This window comes from Strix aluco, chromosome 2, assembly GCF_031877795.1.
Source record: "Strix aluco isolate bStrAlu1 chromosome 2, bStrAlu1.hap1, whole genome shotgun sequence".
Taxonomy (NCBI): domain Eukaryota; kingdom Metazoa; phylum Chordata; class Aves; order Strigiformes; family Strigidae; genus Strix; species Strix aluco.
Genome location: NC_133932.1, coordinates 42,958,762 through 42,968,045, shown reverse-complemented (window position 1 = coordinate 42,968,045; position 9,284 = coordinate 42,958,762). Strand labels below are relative to the sequence as shown.

Below are 9,284 nucleotides of genomic sequence, written 5' to 3'. Positions count from 1 at the left end.
CTGGCAGCCTTGGTGTTAACCCAGCATGCATCCACCACAGCTGGCTGGGAAAGCCCAGCCTGACACCCTTCACCCATCATCCAAAAGGAGCCCTGACTCCATGTGCTGGTCTGGGGAGGGCACAGCCCTTGGCACCTCCCCTAGATGCAAAGACCTGCAGCAGGCACCTACAGGAGAGTGATTGTCCCAGGTTTAGGCCTTCCCATAATCCAAGCTTGGGTCTCTATGCCGTTCTTCCCCACTGAGACCTCAGGCACTGCTTGTCCTTGCTTGAACCCCTTTAGAGATCAAGCCCTTATGCCAGGATGCTGTTGCCGCCCCCCATGAAAGGATTTCATCATCATTTCTTCCAATGTAAAGGCTGAGGAGCATCTAATCCCAGAGAGCCAGCAGGCTGTTGCAGAGAGGACACCTCTTCTCTGCTGGCCTCTTGCTCCCTCCGTCCAGGCAGGCAGAAGAAGATGTGCGTGTGCTCGCGCCTGAGCCCACGCTCGCCTGCTCTCTGTGGGAAACATCCCTTGGCTGGGGGAGGCAAGTCTCCTACTCTGCAAGGTTAAGAGCTGCTGGGACATTCCCGTCTCCTCCTGCCAAAAGCACTGCTGCTGAAATCGCATTGCTGCAAATAAAACCGTCTCCTGGCTAATTACTAGGGAACGGTTCGCCTTCTATTTTTAGACAAGCTTGCGAGCTTGCATTGAAGATTACCCTGCTCCTGTTTCTCTCCCTGTCTCTTTGCATGCACGTTTCTCCTCTCCCTCACTGCGAGTCACACTGAACCAAGCTCGGCTTCCCACAGGGTCAGGGAGGAGAGGACAGCCATGTGCTTGTGTGCCAAAAACGGTGATTCTAAAGACATGGAGCGCAATTGCTTTATCATTAGGCAGAGAGGGAGAAGCGTTTTGCCGAGCCAGGAGAGGCTTCTCAGCTTGCCATGTCCAGCCTCCGCCTGCTGAGTGCTCCCTCCACCTGGACACAGCCAGGGACCTGCTTCCATCTGCTCGACATGCTGTTCAAATCATCCTGCCCAAGTTCTACACTCTTCCAAGGCAAGAGGGAATAATAAAGACAGAAAAAGCGGAGGCCCTTTCAAAGCCCTGGCCTGTGGGGTGGTCAGTGTGTAACATGGAAGCAGGGGGCAGCTGGGCAGGGGAGAGGGGTGGGCAGGGATGGCCACACGCCTTGTAAATCCTGCAGCCATGGCCGCAGCAAAGAGCAGAGGCTGTTCCACCTGCCTGCCGAGGGGAACTGGCTGACGTCAAGGTGGTCCTGGTCCTGCCTCAGGATGCCAGTCCTCCCTGCCAGGAGACCTGAGATCGCAGGGCCTCAAGAGAGCAGGGGTAACACGTTCAAAGCAGCTCTGGAGCCCGCGGGCATCCCTCCCCGTGTGCACGGATGCAGGAGGCAGAGCCCCAGCCAGAAGGAGTGCATCCAAGCCTGCTTGGTGAGGTTAACCTTGATCCCAAAAGCCGGTTAGGCAAATTAGCACAGCGTTTTCCCTGAGCTAATTAACTTCCCTCACAGCAGGCTTAATGAGCTCCAGCAAAGTGCTTGGCTGTGGCAGCTAGCCGGCCCCCAGGCGAGGGGCTGGCCTCGGGGGCTCGCTACAGCCTGAGGCATTGGCAGGCACTGGCTACATCCAGGAAACTCCCGCTCCTGATCACCCCCTGAGCTCTGGGGGGAGGTCGGTCATCCCTCTGGCCCTGGAGGTCACCTGCAGTTTGGGGAGTGTGTGGGAGTCCCCATCTTGCACCAGGAAGGTCCAAGATGCTCCTCAGAGCAAGGTCATACTAAGCACAAGCCTGAGCACCTCTGGGCAGCTCCAGAGGGACACAGGTGGGATTCCCTCCATGGAGACATGACAGTGTTTGCGATCTGCCTTTCAGCACATCTCTTCCGATTTTTGGGTGAGCACAGGCGCAGTCCAGCCATATGTCCACTGAAGTCAGTGGCCAGTTTTCCATTGATTCCAGTGACCGGTGAAGCACAATATCTTCAGTATTCTCCTCCTCTCCTCCTGTCCCAGCAAACCACATTTATTTTACCCTCCACTCGACTCTTCCGGGGATCGATGGGTCGTCAAGATGATGAGTTAGTGCCTGTAGTGACAGTGGCACTTTCCATTACTGCTGATATACCTGGGGGACACATGTCTCCCAAAGACTCATCAAGGCCAGGAAATTCAACAAAGAGGCTAAAACTGTCATTTGCAACGAAGCCACCCCAGAGCCCCCAGTCCTGCAGCACAGGCAGGACTTTCCCAGACCTGCAGAGACCCGCCTGGACCCCTGCAGAGCTCCAGGGACACCAGCATGGGCGCTGCAAACATGGAGCAGAGTGCTTGCACCCAGCCTTCTGCTGCTTTGGGCGTTTTTCCCCTCTCCCTTTTCACCAACTGATTTTCTCACCAAGGGCCATTTGGATAAACACTTCTAGCTGGGGAATGATTTCTTTTCCTACGTATCTTTCATAACGCAGACACAGGGTTTTTTTTCTGAGGTTGCATTATTATGACATTTTAATTGGCTCAGGACTACGCAAGTCTCAAAGCCAATTTGGCCCCGGCGTTTTCAAGGCAGAACTGTTTTCTGTCTCCATTTTGATAGATACTTTATGCCGGCCAAAATGGCCTCGCGTTAAATAAAACAAAACCCTCTCTTATTTTACAGCTCGTGGGCGATACGGCTCCTTCCCTTCCCGCTTTAATCTCAGCTTGAAACACGAACCGTACCTGCTCCCCGCATCCCCCCCCCCCCCCCCCCCATCGCCGGGCTGCCCGCTCCCCGTCGCCTTTGTCTCCCGCCGTGCGGGGCCCGGAGCTGAGCCAGCGCGCCCGGGAACGGCACCACCTCAGCCCAGGAGGCGGCTGCGAGCCGGGAACCGCTAACGAGGGGGTGCGGCGGGCGGGGCCGCCCAGGGCCGGGCAACCGGCCGCCTGTGTCGCGGCGAGGGCACCGGCTGGGCGGCTCCGGCAGAGCCGGGGGACGCGCCAGGAACGGGCCGCCCGTCGTGACGGCGGCAGCCGGACAAACCCCCGGCGGCTGCAAAGCCCGGGCGGAGAGTCCCCGTGCGCGGCTGTGCTAATCTTTAATTTGTCACACCTGCACGGCTCCCTGGCCTCCTTCCCCCCTGCCTTTTTTTCTTTTTTTTTTTTTTTTCCCCCCGAGGCGCTGGCTTTGATGCCGCCTGACAGACACCCCCGCTCTCCCTGCGTTGCCCTCCCTTCCCGCGCTCCCCGACCGGGGGGTGCTGCCCCCCCGGGAGCCGCCCCGCCGCTCTGTGCTTCCCTCCCACCCTTTCCTGTCGGGATTTCCTTTGGGAGCAAAGCTGGTACTTGCTGGGTGTTACCCGCAGCGCCCGGGAGCGGCTCCAGCAAAGCCGGAGGAGGTGGCCCCGAAGCGGGGGACGGCGCTCGCCCGCCTCCCCCTCAGCAGCCGCAGCGGCCAGGGCTCCCCGGCTCCTTCGGGTCCCCGCCGGGGGCTTTTAATTAGCGGTGGCCAAAATGAAAAATGGGGTGGCAGGGGCCCCACGGGCCCAGCCCGGGGCTGCGCTCGGAAGGCGAAAGGGGCAGAGGCTGTCAGCTAACACCACCCTGCCACTGCCGCAGAGCCCGCCTGCCCCAGCCGTCCTCGGACAGGAGATCTCTCTGCTCAAAAAAAACCCCTCCAGTTTGTGCTACGTCTCAAAATCTTCTGGGTTTTGGCCCCTTCTGAGCTAAGCTGCCGAGAGGCTCCCGGCAAGGAAAGGCGCAGGCTCGGGTGTCGGCCGCTGAGATGGGTGTCAGCCCTGCAGCTGGAGGTCTGGGTAAGCCCTGCCTTGGGCTGGGCTGTGACACACATGTTGATATCTGTAATGTATCACCCTAGGATCTTGTGTCAACAACTTTCCTAGCAGTTCTTACTTTTGGGGGGATTTTTTAACCAACCTACCAGGTGTTGCTGCAGTTCATGACCTGAGATCCTTTTCTTTTTTCCTCCGACTTTATGCTTTCAATATGATTTACAAAAATTACTTATAATAAGGCTCATTCAGCAGCTGGGTAATGGTTGTCAGGAGTTAAGCGATGCTGTGGCATATTTCGCAGAGAAGCATATTGTGTATCTCCGTTTTAAGGCAGGTTCTGTTAAGGGTAGGATGTGCAAAGGTACCTATGGGGTGCCAACAGGGGCATTTCTTGCAAGGGATGTGAGGGTTGCAGGACAGAGGAGGGACAGTAAATGGCCTCAGCAGTGAATTCACAGCTGTAAATCCAGATTAGGAGAAGAGTTCAAGGTCTTGGAAAGGCTAATCCCTTCCTAACCTTGGCCTTAAATACGTGAATGACCGGCTCTTTCCCTGCCGTGTCCCCGTTGGGCAGCCGTGACCTGCCTGCCAGGTGCTGAGCAGGGCCAGGGAGTGACACGGGCTGCAGCCACCCACGGGACCTGACCAAGCAGGTCCCCATCCTCCCTTGGAAATGGCTTTTGGTCCCGGTGTTACCTTCACACCCAGCGTGGGGGCTCTCAGAGCACGGTGCTTGCAAAGCCACCCCTGCAGGTGGGGAGACCCTCCTGGATAGAAGGGAAGGTCCTTCATCGGCAGCCGGGCTCCTTCCTCTCCATCAGCCTGTTCCCCAGCACGACCTGCCCTTCTGCTCCCCCTTTCTTCCTGGTGTCACTTCAACCACCACTGCTTGTTTTGAGGGATATTTTTTTTTTTAGAGTACGAAGAAGTGATGCTTTTGTGGCTAGCGGCTCTTGGGTTTGCCTTCCTTCCGCCAGGCTTGCTCCACATAAACCAGCGCTAAGTCTGTGGGCTAATTGGCTATATTTATCGTCTCTTTTAAGGCTTTGCATCGTGCAGGGGGTTATTTGCTGTCGCTGCTGCTTTGCTTATTTGTTTGGGGCAGGGGTTTGGTTTTTCTTTTTGCCTTCCTCTCAGGGCCTCTGTAATTGTCACCTCAGGCATCAATTACGGCTCAGACGTGATTCTGGGCACTGAGTTTGGGAATTGCATCACCCTGGGGAGGAGGAGGCTGGGCATGGGGACAGCCCTGGTGGGGAGCCTGCGTGAGAGGACGCCATGGGGTGATGCTGCAGGGAGGTGGCCGGGGGCACCGCAGGGATGAGCTCTAGGGTTTCATAACCGGGGCTGTTAAGAGGTTTGCTGTCGTAAAGTTCTCTCCGCTGAAGCTGAGCTGCATAAACTGATGGATAATCTGTGTTAGAGGCTTTTCCTCCCTGGCAGGAGAGCTGCTGGATGCCAGCCACATGAGTGTTTCATACTTGCAAACCTCTACTTTGCTTCCCAAATTCAGCTGCTCAAAATTCTGGCAATTTGCAAACAAAAAATTGGGGTGTTTTTTGCATGTCTTATTACTAGAAAAATCCTCTTGCCTTTTTTTTTTTTAATTGCCAAAAATTGCAAAGAATGTTTCATTTCTCCTGAAACAAGCAGAAAACATCCTTTTTGTGTTTTGGGTTCTTTTTTCTTGTTTCCTCTGAAATGGGGAATTTCCATTGCAGCTGTCCCATGACTTATTTTTCTCTCCAGGGGTCAGAGGCTGGGATGGAGTTACCTTCCCAGAAGGTTGTCTGAGGATCATCACACTCAACTCCGCTACACTCCCACAGAAGTATCACTGGAGACCTTCTCAAAGCATCATTCGGCAGAAAGTAAGTAATGTGCTCACATCAGCGGTCTTCCCTTTCATCCTCCGCCACAGCAGCTCTTCAGAAAATCAGGGTAATTAATGTAGCTCTGTCTTGTCCTGCCTAACAGTTTGCATTGTGCTTGCCATGTGCTAAGAGCCTTCTGCCTGATTTCTGGTTAGTGTAGAAGGAGGGGAGAGAGGGAAGCAAGAAAGACCAAAAGCAGAGTGATGCTGTGCAAAAGATCTGAGGCTGCATCCAGGCTCCCCACCATAGCACCACAGAGAGGCACAGCCCCATGTGTGTGGGGGTCGGCCACAGGGATGCTCGGGGCCTTGGAAGCCGAGTCCCGGGAGTCAAGCAATGGGATTAAGAAGTCAGCCAGACATGCTGTCCACCGGGTAAGATTAGTCCCTGCTAAAGCATTTCTTAATCCTAGGCGCAACTGAGATAATCTAAGCACAGATTAACCTGGTCCAGCTGGATTTAAGATCCCCGCTCCCCATTTATTTTTGGCAGGAAGAGACTACTACTGCTCTGGTGCCTCGTCAGATGTTCGCACACCAAACCCCACTCAGGAGAACAGGATGCGGAAGCTCAATGTAGTAGATTCATCTTACAACAGAGGTCCCAAATCCTACAATTTTATTACAAATTTTGTGATTTAAGGTCACATTTTGTTCCCAGGGCCCTGTTTCTCAGATTACTGTGATTGCATAAGCTATCTTTTCGCTTCCAGCAGAAAACAAAAACCAAAAAAACCCAACCAACATTTTTGGCCCTCAAAATGCAAAGAAAATGTCAATGTAAAATTGTCTTCAAGAAGGCCCTTCCCTAGGGCTTTTCTGTGGGGTAAATCAGCGACTAACTCGGAATGATCTCCATCAGCCTTCCACACAGCAATATTTGAAAAACTACAGGTTTCAGGGAGAAAAAATTACTACTTCATTTCACAGGTCTCATTTTTACTTTCTCAGCTGGAGGTTTGTATGTGACTGGGGCTGGACATGGAAGCTGAAGGCCATTCCACTTTTAGGATCTCCCTGCTGCAGTGTCTGGATTTCTTTAAGTTAAAGTATCAGTGAAAGCCCATTGGGTTTGTAAAGCTTTGAGAATGTTCCTATTATTCTTAGATATTACAAAAGCTTGTTTTTCAAAATAAAATGAACTCTTTGCCAGAATTTCATAGTCTGCCTTTATGTAAGAAAGGAAAGGAAGAGCGTAGGGAATGTTAAAAGTTTAAACTGGTATTCCCAGACCTTTAAAACAGCTCTGTTGCTTTTTTTTTTTTTTTTTAAGAAACATCTAATTTTCAGTCTCTCAACCATTTCTGGATCGTTTTAAGGTAGCAAGAGCACCGTGGCAATGACTCACATTACTGCATTTCAATAGATCCCTTTGTCATCTCCAATATAAGACGCTTTGCCTTTCGCCTGAAATGTAACTTTCTCACAGGCACACATACGTATGCATGCATGTATCTGTGTCTCTGCACAGAAATCATACACTGTGAGAAAAAGCTGGGTGCGGGATTCCCTTGGAGCTGGTGGCTCCAACGTGCTGTGTCGAGGGCCAGAGGGGGCTGCTGGCACCCCAGACAGCCAAAGGGGCCATGGGGGGGTGTCACTGGCTGCCAGGAGCACTTCTTGAATGCTGTGGGATGCTCTCTCCAGCCTCACTGTGTACGGGAATGCTCTGCAAGAAACCATCGGCTCTGAGAGGGGACTCTCCTGGGAGATACAGGGCAGCTTGGTCCTCTCTTCGAAGGAGGACCCTGCCTGGGGGGGGCCAGTGGTAGGCAGGAGTGGGTGCTGACCATCCCCGGGGGGAAGCCGTGCACCTCATGTCTAACCCGACAGGAGCCTCGTCCGGCTCCACTGCCGTGGCTTCCTGCTGCTGGCAGCCTTCCAGGCTTGTTTTGCTGCTTCAGTCTTAATTTCTCACAGCAACAGGCGGTTTGGGTGAGAGGACACCTCACTGTTTAACAAGGAGCTGTGTCTCCGTGCTGCATCCTGGAAACTTCTGCATGGGTTTTAAAAATAGGGACAAGTTAAAGAGATTGATTTATTTTTCCCTACAAAGGCTGCCACACCACTAGACTGCAAGATGATTGATCAAATGACCTTTTTTCCCATTTACTGCCCTTCCCAGAAACCTGTCGTATCCATGCACTGTAAATACCTCCAATGGGATCAAACAGCTGTGCAATGCACGCGGTGCACATGCTTGCGCACCTCAAATTTGTGATGTCTTTAACCAGTCCTCTTAAGCAAAGGGCTGGAATTAGACATATGCTGTCACCACAGTTTTTTGCAGCCGTGGGAGCCTCTTGTGTGCCAGCAACCCTCCGCAGCATCCCGAACGCAGAGCTACCAGTTCTGCAGCAGCTATAGGGAGGAGGCAGGATTGCCATCCTCCTCCTGCCATCCTACTTTCTTCGGGTGCATGCTTCCCTTCCCCAGTTTCCAGTAGAATGAAGCAGAGGGTATCTGATCCAGGGAAAAAAACCCCACAAGTTTCCCAGGCGGTGCCTGTCCCCCTTTGGGGAGCACAGCGCCATGGAGCGTGGTTATTAACCAGACAGTCCTGAAGGACACTTTAAAATAAATTAAGAGGGCTGTTCCGCTCCTGCAGCTGATTACAGGCATGCCTGGCTTTTTTTCAGAGAGTGGAAAAGAACGCTTGGAAAAAATTCTCTAATTTTCCCTTTTTGCCAGATCAGGCCTCTATGCAATAACAAAACCACAGTGCTCGCCGCTCGCTGCTCTCTTTGGGACACCCAGGCTCAGTGAAAGCGCGTAAATCTGCAGGAGGCCTGGGGCCAGAGTGCAGCTGTCCCGACATGCTATCCGCCCCCCGCCTCCCCGCTACGGCTTTAGCATCTGAAGCGCAGGAGACATGCAGATCTGGAGGTAAGCCCTGGTGGGAAGGAGAGCAGCGCCGAGTCCTGCAGGTCACCAGTTAAGCATTTCAGCCCAGAGCAGATCTCTCATAAGCCACTTTTTGGAGATAAGCTTATCTAGACCCGACAGCTGAATTTAACCCTGAACTTTTGATCTTGATTTTTAGCCTCGGCAAGCCTATATGTTTCCTTGAAATTATACACACTAGATTTCAGCTCACCCACTACAACGGCTCCACTGCTCCCTTAAAAGGGACCTGCACGGCTGTGCATGACAGCATCATCCAGTAATGCCCTTGGTTTCACAGCCAGCCCTGCAAGTTAAACAGGCCTCTGGCTGGGGAAAGCCTTCGGTTAATGACAGTGGGGCTCCAGCGGGAGAGGAGCTGGGATTTTACACTTCCAGTGATAATGCATTTGAAGGTAATATTGCACAGGAGTGGATTATAACCCTGGCACTTTGCTGTGCGGGCTTTTGGAAATTTGTTTTCAGTGCATAGAAGCAGCTAGAGACGCTCTTTCTCGCTGCATGAAAAATGCACTTAGTAATAGTCTTTCTATTGCTGGACAAGCTGGCTGCGTTGGGGCTGTCAGCGCTGTGACAGACTAGCTAGGAAGGGGTTTGCTAATCAGTTTTCCTAGCATCAAATCAGCATCTGCTATATATGATCAAGGAAATTGAGGAATCTCAATGTTTTTGCAATATTGCTTAGTTGGCCATGAAATATGGGTGTTTCTGAGAGGAATGGCTTATT

The 9,284-nt window shown here is 52.8% G+C and overlaps 1 long non-coding RNA gene across 1 annotated transcript; it reads left to right on the top strand.

Moving 5' to 3' along the window:
• Nucleotides 1–5,320: 5,320 nt before the first annotated feature.
• LOC141920178 (uncharacterized) lies at nt 5,321–6,808 on the top strand. The gene is made up of 2 exons (XR_012622243.1): nt 5,321–5,651; nt 6,605–6,808. It is a non-coding gene; the product is annotated as an uncharacterized LOC141920178 (long non-coding RNA).
• The last annotated feature ends 2,476 nt before the right edge of the window (nt 6,809–9,284 follow it).